Below are 18,240 nucleotides of genomic sequence, written 5' to 3'. Positions count from 1 at the left end.
CATGTTATATTGTAATTACAGCTGATTTGATGAAATGTAAATTACAGAGACTGCTGAGGATATTCTCTGCTCTGATAAACTTTCTCTTTAGTTGAGGGTACATCAGAAAACTCATTTTGTTGCCTTACTCATGACACTTTGGGCACATTCTTATGATTTTAATTAATCCAATATCTTCTTGCAATGTCTCAGGAGGGATGCCAGGGGAATAGGAATTAACTTTAGAGTAAGAGAGGGCTAGTCTTGAGGAAATCAAACTCTCCCACATCTCAGCTGTGCAAACTTGTGAAGGTTATTCTCTGAGTCATATTAGTTTTAATTTATTGATTAGAAACATTAATAGTTTTTACAGAACCTTTGTGAGAAGTATAAATTAGAGAAATTATGATTTAATTAATAATCATAGTTCTCAGTCCATAATAGGTGCTTAGCCAATGTTTTTCTTTCCATTCTTGTCTCAGGATCATTATTCTGCATATGCTTTTATTCCTCTATCCACATTTTCAATTAATACATTTTCCTGAGTCTACCTGTCTGTCTCGACTATGACTTCCTCAGTTCTCATTGCCACATTTGAAAATTAGATGCAGACTTGGAACCAACCCAAATGTCCAACAACGATAGACTGGATTAAGAAAATGTGGCACATATACACCATGGATTACTATGCACCCATAAAAAATGATGAGTTCATGTCCTTTGTAGGGACATGGATGAAACTGGCAATCATCATTCTCAGTAAACTATCGCAAGGACAAAAAACCAAACACCGCATGTTCTCACTCATAGGTGGGAACTGAACAATGAGAACTCATGGACACAGGAAGGGGAACATCACACTCTGGGGACTGTTGTGGGGTCAGGGGAGGAGGGAGGGATAGCATTAGGAGACACACCTAATGCTAAATGATGAGTTAATGGGTGCAGCACACCAACATGGCACATGTATACATATGTAACAAACCTGCACATTGTGCACATGTACCCTAAAACTTCATGTATAATAATAATAAAATAAAATAAAAAAATGAAAAAAATAAAATAAAATTAGATGCTTAACAAAATCAGCTTACTGCAGGGTTCCCTGAGGGAAAATGAGTCACCACTCAAATTCTTCCAACTCATGTGTCTCTATTAATTGTTCTAAATTATTAATTCCATAGTGAATTTTAGTTCTTTGGCTATTGTTCAAAGTCCTCATCTGTATGTATTTAAGTTTATATCTCACTATTTCCAGCATGATGTCTTTGCTCTAGGTGATAGCCAATAGCTATGCATGCAGTCTATACATTACAGCCATCACCTGTAACTAATTTTGTCACTGTTTTGGCCCCAAGTAAAGTAACTCTAGCCTCATTTTTCTTGAGCCAGTTATTTGACCTCTCTATGACTCAGTATTCTAATCTATCAAATGGGAACACGAAACACTGTCTACCACATAAACTAATGCTCAGTATGTGTCTGTTGTTGTTTTAGAGTTGTTATGAAACTGCACACAGAACAGCAATTTCCCTAGGAATTTTCCTGTGTTGTTTTACAATGATCTCACTTCTTTGAACCCGGTAACATTTGATGCTAACCCTATTATGTTGTCAGTCTTTAATTCACCTGGCTTTTGTGTACATATTTACCTCTAAACAAACAAAAAAATACATTATTTAATGGCATGGCTGAGTTATAGTTATTTTTGTATCTTCAGTACAATTGTGGGTATAGTGGCATGGAAAATGAATAAAAATTAGCTGTTATAGAAACCTAACAATAAATAGATAAATACAATACAGCTTTAGTTGTTTTTGTTGTTGTTGTTTATTTTATATTACTTTGACTTTGATTTTGTTTGCATTAAAATAATATAATTTCTGATTTTAGTTTCTTATCCCTTCTCGGGGAATTCTCATATTTCCCATTCTCTCCCCAAAACATAAGTGCTATGGAAAGGGAACTTTTGATAAGAAAAGCCATTAATTCATTTATGTAGAATTAGACTTAAATTCTAATATTTTGATCAAATTTTGCAGTGTCTAAACAGTAACATACAATTGTTGGTTGAGCAATGAATGTTTCTCAAATGTGTTTTTCTCCTTGTTTTGGCTTTTCTTCAAGCACACTTTTCTACAGAGCTTTCTATCTTTTTTTCACCCATCCTTTCAACTATATTATACTATCCCATGGAGCTCAGAAGCCAATCACCCAGCATTATTTGTGTAACTTTTGTTAATGGTAATTTGCTTAGTCCCTGCAGGCTGTTATAACAAAATACCTTAAACTGGGTAATTTATTAACAACAGAAATTCATTGTTTGAATTACGCCTCAAAAAATTTATTATTTGAGCTTGACTTCCCAGCTCCCAGTTCTGGAGCTGGGAAGTTGGAGATCAAGTTGCCAGCAGATTTAGTGTCTGGTGACGATTCTCTGCTTCATAGATGACACCTTCAATGGGTCCTTACCTGGCAGAAGGAACAAACAAACTCCCTTATGCCTCTTTTATAAAGGCACAGATCCCTTTCATGATGGTTGCCCTTGTGAATGGGATTGGCACCCTTTTAAGAGTCACCTTCCAGAAGTCCCACCTCTTAATAGCAACATACTCGTGATTAGAATTCATATAAAAATTTGAATGGGACACAATCATTCAGACCATAGCATTAACAAATTAGAGAAACATAAATCACCAAGTTGAGATATACATTTAATATGAAATTGGTGTTAAAAATGTAGGTGGTACTAATTAATTACTAATGCTGTATAGTTATTCGTCTTTTTATTACCATCATTAGCGACTAAAATCAGAAGCAAAGAGTTCAAATTTCAATAAAGAATACAAATCATATTTAAAATTAAATAACAATTTAAAAAGCCAATTAGTAAAACACTGGGCATAACATCAAATTGTGATAGTCTTAAAAGCTATCATTGCTATTTGGTAAAGAAACTCACACTGAATGCCTAGTACAAAAAAGAAGACAGAATATTATAATCTCATGGAATTCTCAGATATGAACGTAAGAACAATCCTAGAAAATAGAATAAGAAATTCTACATTAAATGGAGATGGATATCCCAAGGAAAAATATAAACATTATATTCTCTTTGACAATCTATTCCTTTCTGAGGGCTTATCCATATGGCATGATGAAAAGGAAACTGGATTAGTTATTTAAGTAATGCAGAAAAAGAAACAAAAAATGGAAGGCATTGCTTTTATTCTGAATAATTTCCAATATATAATTCTGACAATAGTGTCTTCTGGCACATAGTAGGCATAGTAAGTGCTGGATATAATTCTTTTTCTTTCTTTCTTTCTCTTTCTTTCCTTCCTTCCTTCCTTCCTTCCTTCCTTCCTTCCTTCCTTCTTTCTTTTCCTTCTTTCTTGTCTAATATTTTTCTCCCGCAGTAAAGTTACTAATGATTTGTAAAATTATAACAAAACTCAAGTAGCATTAAATCAAATAGGTTCTACCAGAGTAATGACATCATAGCAGCTCTCTATTGTTATATTTTCGAAGGTTTTAAAGATTAACATTAATATGATCTCATGGTTGAGTAAACAGAGACACACTAAAAACTGACAATTTTCCAGGCTCTATTTACTCTATTTCATAATGTGGGCTTAATACTTTCTACACTACTCAGCTATGAAGTACTCATGCATACTTGATGGGAGAAAATTATCTTTATGAAGAGTTATATTCATGATTTTATTTTGTTTAGTAGAAGTGGAGGTTCGTAGATGAAAGATTTGGGTGTACAGACCTAAGAGCTGGGGATTATATATATTTATATGGTCATAGTGGATAATATACGATGTGCCAGGACATAAATAACTTCTAATGTGAGGACTGATCATAGGCACTGGGCTATGAAACTATTTCAGCAGGATAGAACATATGCACATATATCTTTAGTGAAACCTGAATTAGATTGGATATCATACCTGTTTTTCAGAAAATGTCAGTAACTTATCATAGTGTTAAAGCACAATCAACTACATTATGGGGAAAACATTATAGCCTGTTTAAGAACTGTAACATTGTCTCTATCCCCAACCATAGTTTATTTCAGCTTTCTGGTTATTGGCAAAATATTTACCTTTGTTGTCTGACACAAAGGGAGGTTTGTTATTATTATTATTATTTTGAGACAGAGTCTCGCTCTGTTGCCCATCCTGGAATGCAGTGGCATGATGTCAGGTCACTGCAGCCTCCCCCTCCCACATTCAAGCAATTCTCCTGCCTCAGCCCCGCAAGTAGCTGGGATTACAAGCATGTGCCACCATGCCCTGCTAATTTTTGTATTTTTCATAGAGAGGGCGTTTCACCATGTTGGCCAGGCTTGTCTCGATCTCCTGACCTCAGAGTGATCTGCTCACCTCGGCCTCCCAAAGTGCTGGGATTACAGATGTGAGCCACTGTGCCCGGCCAAAGGGAGGTATTTTTATGACAGGAATTTGACCATGGACTTTGAGGTCAGAATGACTGTGGCACTAATAAGTCAGGTCATGAATAAGTTACTTAACTTCTTTAAGAGTCATTTAACTTATTTGTGAAATATCAAAAAATTCACCCTTATTAGGAATTAGTGATGATTAAGTGACATAATATTTGCAAAATATTGTCATTCTTTTTGTGCTTCTTGCAATGCATTTGCCATAGCGTGTTGTAATTATTGATTTGCTTATCTTTTTCATCTGGACTTATAGCCCTTTGAGGAAAGAAATTGTATTTTTTTCCCACTTAGTGTCTAGAGCAATACCATATATGCACAGCAGGCATTCAATTATGTTCATAAATACATGGAAGTGGTGTGCATGCCACTGACTATCAGACAATAATTTTCCAATATTCCCTTAAGTTAAATTTCTCCACTCACGTTTTATCATATTTGTCCTATATGACTTTCATGCATCTAACTTTGAATAAACAATTTTGCTAAACATGTACAATGAGTAGGAAAGTACCATTAAGTAATACAAAAGTGATAGAGATTGGAGTTCTTCATCAGCTGCATATCTGGAGCTTAGGTGCATTTTTAGACCCAAATCCTCACCTTCCTCTGAATGTGCTCTCTTCTCCTCTCTGTTGGACATGTATCAACTGCTGCCCCATATTCACTTCGAACCCATCTCAACCCCTCTTGGGAGTATATCATAATTATTTCTTGACCTCTGACTTCCAGGTCAGTGGAGACACCAGCAGTAGATCTTAGGCAGAAGGAGAGATGTTGGGATATTTATTCCCTCACTTATTTCCTTCTGGGTTTTGTGGTTCTTCACTGACCCTCCTTTGTATCCATCCAACTACCTCTCCAAATTCCTTTAACTGGCTCCTCTCCTTTTCCCCTTCCTAAAAAAATTTTTTTGATTTAAGGGGTACATGTGCAGGTTTGTTACATGGATATATTGCATAATGGTGGGATTTGGGCTTCTAGTGCACGTTTCACCCAAGTAGTGACCATTGTAATCAATAGGCAATTTTTTTTTTAACCTTCATCCTCCTCCCAACCTTCCCCATTTTGGAGTCCCCAGTGTCTATTGTTTTCATCTTTATGTCCTTTGTGCCCATTGTTTAGCTCCCACTTATAAGTGGAATCATAGTATTTGATTTTCTGTTTGTGAGTTATTTCCCTTAGGATAATGGCCTTCAGCTCCATCCATGTTGTTGCAAAGGACATGATTTTGTTCTTTTGTTATGGCTGCATAGTATTTCATGCTGTATATATACCACATTTTCTTTGTTTAATCTCCTGTTGATGGACACATAGCATGATTCCATGACTTTGCTGTTGTGAATGGTATTTGAATAAACATATGAGTTCAGATGATTTTTAATATAATACTTTCTTTTTGGGGTGATAGATACCCAGTACTGGAATTTCTGGGTCAAATGCTAACTCTACTTTTAGTTCTGTGAGAAATCTCAACACTGTTGTCCGTAGAGGTTGTACTAATTTACGTGTCTACCAACAGCGTGTAAGTGTTCCCTTTTCTCTGCATTCATGCCAACATCTGTTGTTTTTGACTTTTGAGTAATAGCCATTCTGACTGATGTAAGATGATATCCTACTGTGGTCTTGATTTGTATTTCTTGGATAATTAGTAATGTTGAGCATTTTTTTCCTTTTATACAAGTGAGTGGCAAAACGTTGTGCTCTCTACTGCACGTAATCCAGTGGTACAGCCCTATTCGTTGTTGCTTTTCTAAGTCCATCCAGAATTTATAGATAGCTCCTTTATTGAACTCCCTTAAAATTCCTCAGTTCCATATGTAAAACCATGAAGATAATTGTAATTAATAATTGTAGAGGTGTGGTTTTTGGGGGTTAAAACGATTATGTATATGAAGGGTTTATCATAGTAATCTAATGTGGAATAAATGAGTTAAGGCACATAGAACACTTAGAGCCAGACTGACATGCAGTAACAGCTAAAAAAATGCTTCAAGATGTTGCAATTGTTATGATCAATGTATTGTACATATTATTTTCATCTCTGATATTTTACAGCTTTCTCTATCTCTTGTCTCAATTTGCAAATTTCCTGAAGAAAGGGTTCATGCTTGCCTTATTCTTCTATCACTACTGCTTATCATACAGCGGGGCACAAGGAACACTCAACATTTTTTTTGAAAAGCCTAAATGAATAAATTATTCACAATACATTTTTGAAGAAAGAGCAAAATGTTTAGCTATTATGCTTAATTTAGTATTAAAGATCAATTCTTTACATCTATTATCTCTATTTCTGTAGAAATAAGCTACATCTTTGGAGAATATAACTATGGTTACAGTCAAGCATCTGGAACCTTACTGAGAAATGAAATGATTAGGATGATTATATTGTTAGCAAGCTTATACAACACCTGCTAATGTGAACTTGAGCTATGGGGCAGGTAAAACCTTACACAATATTCCATTATGAGTAACAAGACGTCTTTCAAATTTAAGTATTTATAGATTTGTTTTTCTTTTTTTTTTTTTTGAGACGGAGTCTCGCTCTGTCGCCCAGGCTGGAGTGCAGTGGTGCGATCTCGGTTCACTGCAAACTCCACCTCCCGGGTTCACGCCATTCTCCTGCCTCAGCCTCTCTGAGTAGCTGGGACTACAGGCGCCCGCCACCACGCCTGGCTAATTTTTTGTATTTTTTTTTAGTAGAGACGGGGTTTCACCGTGGTCTCGATCTCCTGACCTCGTGATCCGCCCACCTCGGCCTCCCAAAGTGCTGGGATTACAAGCGTGAGCCACCGCGCCCGGCCTGTTTTTCTTAAGAACTAAATTTTTTGTATTTGAAACTGACTTCCTTATTTTAATGGTGTTTGCCTGTCACAATTTAACACCCTAAGAGATCTTCAAAACTTATTTTGAATTGCAATGCATTTATTAGGACGTCTACAGAATAAATACTTGAATAAATATTTCCCAGATGCTTAAACATGTAAGTTAAGAGCCTCAGTTAATGATTCAGAAATCACTGTTCAATTCTCAGGATATGTATTTGTTGGAATTTCAGGCTCTGTATTTAGCCTATATAAGTTATAGCTTCAATAAATGACCTTATAAGATAGAACTAATGCAACCAATTAATCATTGTTGTTATGAAATTGATGAAAGCAGTATATGAAAATGTCCTGTGTATATCCTATTATATAGAACACACTGAATTTTTAATTTACTATTCTTTTTTCTTCATTTTCTTAATAATTTAAAATAACTTACATAAACATAAGCCAACTTAATAGCAACAAAAAATAAAGAAATAAAACAAAATAAATGAACACAAACAAAACAAACACAGAGACCACATTATAGACCCTAAGGGGTTCTGTGGATCAAATTTTATTTATTTATATGCAGAGATATTGCTATGGGCTGAATGTTAGCGTCCCTCCAAAACTCGTATGTTGACATCTAATCCCCAAGGTGATAGTATTAGGAGATGGGAACTTTTGGAAGGTGATTGGGTAATGAGGGCAGAGTTCTCACTAATGGGATTTGTGGCCTTGTAAAATAGGCCCAAGGGAGCTGATTCAGCGCTTCCATCATGTGAGGATGCTGCTAGAGTGCACCATCTATGAACCAGAATGTGGGCTTTTCTAGGTACCCTATCTCTTGATCTGTTTTGATTGTGGACTACCCCAGCATCCAGAATTGCGAGAAACACATTATTTTTTGGTATTCTGTTATATAGCAGCCAAAACATACTAAACAGAAAGTTGGTATTGAGAAGTAGGGGTGCTGCTGTACCAGTTAAATCTAAAGATGTGGAAGCAGCTTTGGAGCTGGATAATGGGGGGAGGACTCGAAGGGTTTGGAGTTTCATGCTAGAAAAACTCTGTATTTCTATAAAAAGCCTGCTAAGAATAATTCTGGTGAGGCCCAGCAAGACAAGAGGATAGCTGTAGAGAAAGCCTCAATCTTCTTGGAGAATACCTAAGTGGTTGTGAACAGAAGTTTGGTAGAAACATGTAGAGTAAGACTACTCTGATGAGGTCTCAGAGAGAAATGAAGAACATGTTATTGGAAACTAGAGAAAAAGTGATATTTGTTATGAAGTGGCAGAGAACATTACTGAATTGTGACTTAGTGCTTTATGAAAAGTAGAATTTGTGAGCTCTGAAATAGGATATTTGGCTGAATATATTTCTAAGCTAAGTGTCGAAGTTGCAGCTTGGCTTCTCTTGAGTGCTTATGGTAAAATGTGAGCAGAAAGAATTGGATGACAGAATTTTTAATCATAAGGGTAGCAGAACTTAAAAACTTGGAAACTTCTCTGCCTATTCATATTGAAAAGAATGAGAAAGTGTGTTTAGGAAATAATGTCAATGGTACAGCTAAGCGACCATCTGATAAGAAAATTATTCAGACTGCTAAACAGCAGTCAAAACCTATTGTCCCAAATAGTGAAAATATGACACAAAAGTATTTCAGGAATTATCAGTCCTGCCCTTCCCATCACAGACCTAAATGTCTTGTCATTGGGGACAGAATGGTTTCAAAGGAGCAGCTGTGTATGCCCCCACAACCTCAATACTCATTTCCTGGTGCCTCCTCAAGGCTGTGCTCTCCATACTCTTAACACAACATTCTCTGGTTGCTTAAGGTTCAGCTCCAGCAGGTCATGGTGGCTGTTCTGAAGAGGACACAGGTGGTAAACCTCGGTGGTGTCTGCAGTACCATCTCTGCCAGCTCGCAGAATGCACAAGCTGAGGAAATGTGGCCACCTCTACCTAGATTTCAAAGGGTAAAGCCACTCAGAACTACTATTATGCAACTCAAGCAGACAGGCACCACAATGATGGGGCCACTAGAAAATCCCTACCAGGACAGTGCCTCACGGAGCTATTGGAACAGGACCGTTCCTACAACCTTATACTGATAGAACCACCAGTCTTGGAGAGCTATAGGCACATTACTCTAAGCTGTGAGAGCTGTGGCATGGGCTGCACTCAGTAAAGCAGTGAGGGTGGCCTTCCAGAGTCTTGAGGGCTCCATCCCTGCTCCAGTATTTCCAGGAGGTGGAACGCTGAGTCAAAGATTATTCTCACATCTTAAGATTTACTGTTGTTTGACCTGTGAGTTTCAGACTTACTTGGGATGTTAACCGTTTATTCTTGCTTATTTCTTCTTTTTAGAGTGGGAATGTCTGTTGTATGCCTTTCTCACCATTGTATTTTGGAAGTGCTTCACTTGTTTGATTTCACAGTTTATGGGTGAACAGAAATTTGCCAGTATGAATTATACCATGAGTCTCACGCAGCTGATTTAGATTATATTTATATGAGACTTTGAAACTAGGCTTTAAAGTTTATGCTGGAACTAGTTAAGACTGTGAGGGTTATTAGGATGGAATGAATATATTTTGCATGCAAGAAAGATATTAATTTTGGAGAGCAAGGGGTAAGAATGTTGTGGTCTGAATGTTCATGCCTCCTCATAATTATACGTTAAAACCTAAACCCAAGGTGATAGTATTAGGAGGTGAGGCTTTTTGGGGAGATGATCAGATCATGAGGTCTCATTAACAGAATGAGTGACCTTTTATAGAGACTCCAGAGAGCTTCCTCATTCCTTCTGCTGTGTGAAGAAGACACAGCAAAAGAATGACCATCTATGAACTAGAAAATGGAATCTCACCAGCTACCAAATCCACCAGCTCCTTCATCTTAGGCTTTCCAACCATGAGAACTGTGTAAAAATACATTTCTCTGGTTTATGAGCTACCTAGTCTATGACACTTTTTTCTAGCAGACTTAAAGGATTAAGGTATCTTTTTATTTTTTTCTGTATCCTTTGAGGGAAAATAGGTCAATTAGCAGAAGAACTTGTTTCTAGATCAGTCATTATTTCCTGAGTGACTATGGCTGAACCACTGCTATAGCCTTCAGTTTCCTCATTCACACAACATGACTTGAAATTGATAATCTCATTAAATTATATGAGTCTCTTCAATTTCTTTTTTTTTTTATTATACTTTATGTTTTAGGGTACATGTGCACAATGTGCAGGTTTGTTACATATGTATCCATGTGCCATGTTGATTTCCTGCACCCATTAACTCGTCATTTAGCATTAGGTATATCTCCTAATGCTGTCCCTCCCCCCTCCCCCCACCCCACAACAGTCCCTGGAATGTGATGTTCCCCTTCCTGTGTCCATGAGTTCTCATTGTTCAATTCCCACCTATGAGTGAGAACATGCGGTGTTTGGTTTTTTGTCCTTGCGATAGTTTACTGAGAATGATGTTTTCCAATTTCATCCATGTCCCTACAAAGGACATGAACTCATCATTTTTTATGGCTGCATAGTATTCCATGGTGTATATGTGCCACATTTTCTTAATCCAGTCTATCGTTGTTGGACATTTGGGTTGGTTCCAAGTCTTTGCTATTGTGAATAGTGCCGCAATAAACATACGTGTGCATGTGTCTTTATAGCAGCATGATTTATAGTCCTTTGGGTATATACCCAGTAATGGGATGGCTGGGTCAAATGGTATTTCTAGTTCTAGATCCCTGAGGAATCGCCACACTGACTTCCACAATGGTTGAACTAGTTTACAGTCCCACCAACAGTGTAAAAGTCTTCCTATGTCTCCACATCCTCTCCAGCACCTGTTGTTTCCTGTTTTTTTAATGATGGCCATTCTAACTGGTGTGAGATGATATCTCACTGTGGTTTTGATTTGCATTTCTCTGATGGCCAGTGATGATGAGCATTTCTTCATGTGTTTTTTGGCTGCATAACTACAAGGCTACAGTAACCAAAACAGCATGGTACTGGTACCACAACAAAGATATAGATCAATGGAAGAGAACAGAGCCCTCAGAAATGATGCCGCATATCTACAACTATCTGATCTTTGACAAACCTGACAAAAACAAGAAATGGGGAAAGGATTCCCTATTTAATAAATGGTGCTGGGAAAACTGGCTAGCCATATGTAGAAAGCTGAAACTGGATCCCTTCCTTACACCTTATACAAAAATTAATTCAAGATGGATTAAAGACTTAAATGTTAGACCTAAAACCATTAAAATCCTACAAGAAAACCTAGGCAATACCATTCAGGATATAGGCGTGGGCAATGACTTCATGTCTAAAACACCAAAAGCAATGGCAACAAAAGCCAAAATTGACAAATGGGATCTAATTAAACTAAAGAGCTTCTGCACAGCAAAAGAAACTACCATCAGAGTGAACAGGCAACCTACAGAATGGGAGAAAATTTTTGCAACCTACTCATCTGACAAAGGGCTAATATCCAGAATCTACAATGAACTCAAACAAATTTACAAGAAAAAAACAAACAACCCCATCAAAAGGTGGGCAAAGGACATGAACAGACACTTCTCAAAAGAAGACATTTATGCAGCCAAAAAACACATGAGTCTCTTCAATTTCATTAGCTCTCTTGGTTTAACAATGTACTTATTTATTTTTGTCCACTAAATGTACTACTTATTTTTAGTAAGTGACCCAATGTGCAAAAGGCCATGTGGATGAGTAACTGCTTAAGGCTCAGAAATCTCAGCTTTGGTCATAACTCTGCCATCAATTTTCTGAAGACTTTTGCTTGATTTCTGTAAACCTAGATTTTCTCATATATAACATAAAAGCATATGAAAACAAAAATCTCTGGTTCCTACCCACTACTTTTTTTCTCTGTAACAAACTATAACATTTTATAAATTTGTATTTCCTCAAAATATATTATTTCTGCTGTTTACAAAAAGAAGGCTTTTTCTTAAATTTTCCTCAGTAATCTGCAGTGTTAAAAACACATATTTAAAAAGTTAATGCATGTTGTCATATCAATCAACTAAAGGTCGTAAATTCACACTCTTGTCTACTACAACTCTTTCATTCAAAACTCAAATAAATTTTTCCAATGACATTTTAAATATTTTCTTTGAGTAATAGTGGAAAATTTAGGATTGTAAAAAATAATTAATCTTTATGCATTTTATTAACAGGCTTTACTTTTTAGAGCACTTTTAGGTTCACAGAAAAACTGAGTGAAAGATACAGAGACTTTCCATATATCCTTGCCCCTCACTCAACAAACACAATGTCCCCATTATCAACATCTCCCACCAAAATGACACATTTGTTACAATCAATGAACCTACATTGACAGATCATTATAACCCAGAGTCCAGAGTTTGCATTAGGGTGACTTTTCAAAAACTCAATTAAATTTTGGCTCAAAGACATAGGACAAAAAGAGGTCCAATTATCTAGAAAAGTTGTGAACAGATTCAACAATTCACAGGGTTTTTTTTTTTTTTTTGAAAGCTTATTTTACCAAGGTTGAAAATGCACCTGTGACAACCTCAGGAAGTCCTGATGACATGTGCCCAAGGTGGTCAGGGCACAGCTTGGTTTTATACATTTTAGGGAGACATGAGAGGTCAATCAATACATGTAAGAAGTACACTGGTTCAGTCTGGAAAGGCAGGACAACTCGAAGCAAAGGTAGAAAGACTGGAAGTGGGGAGGGAGCTTCCAGGTCACAGATTGGTGATACACAACTGGTTACTTTCTTTTGAGTTTCTGATTAGTCACAGGGGTTGTTTTTTAGTAAACTGAATATATTTTCTCTTCTATTATCATGCCATTTCCCAACCCAAATAATAATAAATCTCCATAATGACAACATAAAGGCATCTTTAACATATACATAGACTCAATTTTGAACATTTACTAAAGAATTATAAACGAGATCTCAGGTAAATTATTTTTATTTTTCAGATGACAAAAGTAAACTGAGACATTATTTGCTATATACTAGAGACGATTAAGGATGTTCCTCTCCTAGAAACAAACCTAACACATAAAATGCTTATTAAAATTGCTATGGAGTTATAAAAATGAAATATATTTGCTCTACTTAGGCAAAAATAGAGCTACTTAACTAATGCATTCCTAATGATCATATACGGTTGTGAAGGTAATTTTCCATTTCTGAATAATCCTCTTTATTTATTTATTTTTATTTTGTTGTTGTTGTTGTTGAGACAGAGTCTTGCTCTGTCTCCCAGGCTGGAGTACAGTGGAGTGATCTCTGCTCACTGCAAGCTCCGCCTTCTGGGTTCACGCCATTCTGCCTCAGCCTCCTGAGTAGCTGGGACTACAAGCGCCCGCTACCACGCCTGGCTAATTTTGTTTTGTATTTTTAGTAGAGACAGCGTTCATCATGTTAGCCAGGATGGTCTCGATCTCCTGACTTCGTGATCCGCCCGCCTTGGCCTCCCAAAGTGCTGGGATTACAGGCGTGAGCCACCGTGCCCGGCCTGTAAAGGTAATTTTCTATTTCTGAATAATCCTCTTTATTTTTTTACAATCCTAAATGCACCCAATTTTCCTCTTTAAAAGATCTATGCAACACTTGCCCGAACACTAAACCACTATAGTATTTCTGTAAGGGTCAGTTGAAGAACAGTTATGGGAGACTAGTGAAAAGTGGAAATAACTTTAGAATCAATGATATAATCAGAAATCCAAGGATAAATAAATGCTATTATCTCTAAATCACAGAGAATTATACAGAACACAAATTGTTAGGCAAATCTGGAAGTCAGGTATAAGGGAAGATGAGAAGCTGGGGGCTGTGAGAGTAAATGGGATTTTACTCTGACCTGACACTGAGATGAATTTACTAGATCTCACTCAATATGAGTTTCTAGAGTCTATTTGTTTTCATGTATATGGCAAGTGCTTTGAGTCTTCTAACTGTTGGAAAAAACAAAGCAAGAAAATAAAACCAAAATGTTTTGCCTTTCATGATGTATTAAAAGAAAAAAGAAAGGAAAGAGAGAAAGAAAGAAAGAAAAGAAATAAAGAAGAAAGAAAGAAGAAAAGAAAGAAAGGAAGAGAAAGAAAGAAAGAAAGAAAAAAGAAAGAGAAAAGAAAGAAAGAAGAAAGAGAAACAAGAGGCAGTAATAGGTCCTGCGCTGAGTCAGCAGTCCCAAACATTTCTATATTACATGTGGAATTCAGCCAGAACAGATCTTTAAATATCTTTTTCAAAAAGAGTGACATAAAATAAAAATAATGAATTAAAATTGGTTCTTTCCTAGCATGACTGTTTATGATGTTTGTAAAAGAAATTTATGAGACAGACTCTCTTCCCAGTAAAATTTACTGATTAGTTTTTTTCTTTGACAAAAGACGTGAACAGAACAATTTGGCAATTGCCTGAAAATAATGCTGAATTTCTTGTCTGGTCAGAATATAAGAGAAATTTCATCATCCATAACAGCTGGAAGTGATATAGTCAGCAAAATCTCTTTCCCTAGTATAAATGAACCAGTAAAAACCATCTCACTACATAGACATCATTGAAAGAGATGGCAGAGGCTCGGAGGCAATGAAGAAGAGATAAAGCAGAAAACAGCTAGAAGATTAGAAATGGATAGAGAAGGGATGAACTGGAGTTAATGAGATTTGGCTTCTACATAGTTAGTATCTGTAAACCTGAAAAGCAACTTCAAATATGAAATCAAGTTCCAAATAGAGAGATGAAGTAAAAGACTACCCCTCTAGAAAACAACAACAACAACAAAAAAACAAAAAATCCCTGTTGTGGATGAAATTTTGTCCTCCGCCAAATTCATATGTTGCTGTCTTAATTCGTACTTCCACAGAATGTGACCTTATTTGAAAATAGGGTCATTGCAGATTTAATTAGTCATGTTAAGGTGAGGTCATTAGGCAGTTCCCTAATCCAATATGACTGATGTTTTTATAAAACGAGGAAATTTGAACACAGAGACACACACACAGGAAGAATGACATAAGATAAAGGCAGAGAATGGAGATATGCATCTAGGTCAAAGAGTGCCAACAAACCGCCAGAAGCTAGGCGAAACGCATGGGGCAGATTTTCTGTTTCACAGCTCTCAGAGGGAACCAACCCTGTAGATAAGTGGGTCTTGGATATCCAGCGTCCAGAGCTGTGAAAGCATATACTTCTGTTGTTTAATCCGCCAATTTGTAGTTACTTTGTTAAAGAAGCCCTAGCAAACTAACATGTGCCCGAAACCTTTACTCTTGAATAATTGCTAAACAAAGCTAGCAATAAATATTTCTAAAATATTCGATTCCCCCATTTCGTTTTAACGTAAATGAGAAAAGTCTAGTAGAGAAGTCTAAACTTATTAAGAAATATTTTACTCCAGTACATTCTGAGAGCACTGACAATTATTTCGCAGTGAACTCTATATTTCCTGTTTACAAGTATTGAAATTGCATATTAGTTGCTTCTCCAATATCTGGATTTCTTAAATCCATGTTAAGCTTCATGAAAATCAAAGACTTTCTACCCTAGCATCTAGGAAAAGCCTAAATATGCAACTTCGCTTAATTTTAAAAATCGAAGTAGTTTAATGTGATCTGCATTAGAGCCAAACATTTCTGAGTTTAAAATTTGGCTTTGTCACATTCACACACACTTGACCTCAGTATGATCAAAATATTAGATATTGAAGATAAAATAGCTATTAGCTGGCTAAAGTATTAGCCAGCATATGGAAGATAATAAATAGTAGCTATTGGTAAATAGCAAAATGTAGAGGAAGGGTTTTATATATGGAATGTATAGTCACAGAGTTGTATCAAATCTGATCATGGAAAGATGCCTCACTACCATGAACCTTGTTGCTCATCTCAGTAAGTAGAATGATAGTGTATGTTGGATTGTTAAATAAACTAGAGCTTTATCTGGTAAGTTATAAGAATGCAACAAGTTATATAAACTCATCAAATATTAGTTATCTCTCCTTTGATGTATAGAATAATTAGATAATTCCAGATCTGCATACAAATTGCATACTACTCCCTTTTGAGAGATGGTTTTTTAAGCATTCTTGCTGCTCAAGTTGGGACAGTTGTCCTCTCCAAATTTCATGTTGAAATTTGATCACCAGTGTTGGAGGCGGGACCTAATGGCAGCTGTTTGGGTCATGGGAGACTATCCATTATGAATAGCTTAATGCCCTTCCTGGGAGGAGGGTGAATGAATTCTTATACTATTAGTTCCCTCAAGAGCTGGTTGTTTAAGAGCTTTGAACCTCCCTCCTCCTGCTTCTCACTCTTGCTTTCTCCCCGTACCTTGTGATCTTTGCACATGCCAGCTCCCGTTCCCCTTTCACCATGAGTGAAAGCAGCCTGAAGCCCTCACCAGAAGAATATACTGGTGCCATTCTTCTTGTATTGCCTGTAGAACCATGAGCTAACTAAACTGATTTTCTTTATAAATTTCCCAGCCTCGGGTATTCCTTTATAACAAAATAATACGGACTAAAACATTTAGCTTTTTGCTTTGCTGGCTTGTGCCCTTATTGGAGAGTCTCCATTTCTTGGTTCTGAAGATCAAAAGATTTTTAGATATTCAAACATTTTAATTAAGTCCCAGGTCCAGAATTAGGTGGCCCAAGCAAAAATGTGTTGGAATCAGTGTCCTTTATCATCAGCCTGGATTTAGCAGCCAGATATATCTTGTTATTTACTTGGCCATATAGCAAGTGCAATCTTAAATCCAATTGACAAACCTCATGAAACAACAGCTACTCTGTTTCTCCACTATCTCTCTTCCTTGGATATTAGGTCAGACTCATTGTACAGATTTAAAATATGGAGTAAACTGTACTATAAGAACCCATGATGTTACATGGAACCCAAGCTTTTGTGACAAAAAGCAAACCAAACTAAGAGATTCCGATGTGATGAGGAGCCCTTTTCTACTGTCTCTCCTTGCATCCTGCATGACTATTTTATTCTTTACTGTCCAGATAAACTGACTTTACTTTGATTCTTTGTTTTATACTGCATGGTGTATGCCCACACATAGTCCCTATTTTACATGTTGGATATGCAGGTTCCTGAAAAGAGAAAATAATCTCACTCAGGTCCAATTACCAAATTGCCAGTATGACTAGGCCAACTTGTATTAGGTTTCTAACTCTAGTTAAATTGACTGAGGATGTAGGACTGGAATTCTCTTTTAATTAAAGCTCCCAGCATCCTCCTGATTAAACTATATGAATGAAGGATGGCAGGGGTAAAGATTTCATGAAATAAAGTCTGGGAAGGCAATCAATCAAAAAGCTGTCTGATATCCCTAGTCCCATTCTATGTTAGGGACCTTGTCCTTACTCTTAAGAGAATTGAAAGAACAGTTCCCATGGCAACTCCTCCTCATGAGTTGAATGATTGATTTGTCCCACAACCCAGCTATTCTGTAACTTCCTTGTTTGGGCAGATCTCAGAGCTGGGGCTGACACCTACTTGACTGTTGGCATGTTTTTTTCCTCCTAAAATCAAATTCTGAGCCCTGACACTTAGAAGCTCTTATTATGGCTTTTAGCAGATCAAGACGTCCCTTGGACCACCATGACCAACTTGTATTGTTGTATTTATTTTCCTTTTGGTGTTGTCTTTCTCTAATGCCTGATGTCTATTTTTCCAACCACAGTATGTCTAACACTATAACCTGCCTTTATGAAGATAGCAGAGAAACATTCACATTTTGACAGCTTTTTTCTCTGAGTAGCCTTCAGAAACCCTTTTGTCTTCCTTGACACAATCTGTTGACATACAAGAGGAGACATGATTTTTCTCTCTCTGAAACACCAATACATTGGAATGGCCTTCCCACTTGACAAACCTTATGGCAGAGACCAAACTCTTTGCATGCTGACTGGTCAGCACCGGTTATTAACCTGCCAGCTCAGTTCTGATGC

Source organism: Nomascus leucogenys, chromosome 2 (assembly GCF_006542625.1).
Source record: "Nomascus leucogenys isolate Asia chromosome 2, Asia_NLE_v1, whole genome shotgun sequence".
NCBI classification, from domain to species: Eukaryota; Metazoa; Chordata; class Mammalia; order Primates; family Hylobatidae; genus Nomascus; species Nomascus leucogenys.
Note: the sequence above shows the minus strand (reverse complement) of the source record.